Consider the following 600-nt stretch of genomic DNA (forward strand, 5'->3'; position numbering starts at 1 on the left):
TCACTATCAAAACATACTTCAAGATTCAGTTGAGAATACTTTACAGATCCACAAATGATCTAATCTATTATCTTTATCAAGAAATTGTACAAGTTTCCCTTAATATACAAGTTCATGTAACATGCAAAAGCAAATGTATACAAATTTTTGCTTTTGCTCTACAATTTTAGATGTTGAATGCAGAATAATTTAAAGGCGAATAATAGCCTTTCTACTATACTTAAATTTATGGGTATCTTACAAAATTTTTAACCTATATGACTATCAAATTTAAATTATTTTAAAATCTTACGTTTATAGGTTAGGAACTATCAAAACATACTTCAAGATTCAGTTGAGAATATACAGATCCACAAATGATCTAATCTATTATCTTTATCAAAAAATTGTACAAGTTTCCCTTATATATACAAGTTCATGTAACATGCAAGAGCAAATGTATACAAATTTTTGCTTTTGCTCTACAACTTTAGATGTTGAATGCAGAATAATTTAAAGCTTTTCTACTATACTTAAATTTATGGGTATTTTACAAAATTTTTTAACCTATATGACTGTCAAATTTAAATTATTCTAAAATCTTTTATGTTTATAGGTTAG

General features: G+C 25.2%; 1 protein-coding gene across 1 annotated transcript in view; it reads right to left on the bottom strand.

Annotated features, from left to right (window-relative positions):
• LOC102671210 (homeotic protein antennapedia-like) overlaps positions 1-600 on the bottom strand; it is a 28,066-nt gene that overhangs the window by 14,017 nt on the left and 13,449 nt on the right.

Source organism: Apis dorsata, unplaced genomic scaffold (genome assembly GCF_000469605.1).
Source record: "Apis dorsata unplaced genomic scaffold, Apis dorsata 1.3 scaffold_245, whole genome shotgun sequence".
Lineage (NCBI taxonomy): Eukaryota > Metazoa > Arthropoda > Insecta > Hymenoptera > Apidae > Apis > Apis dorsata.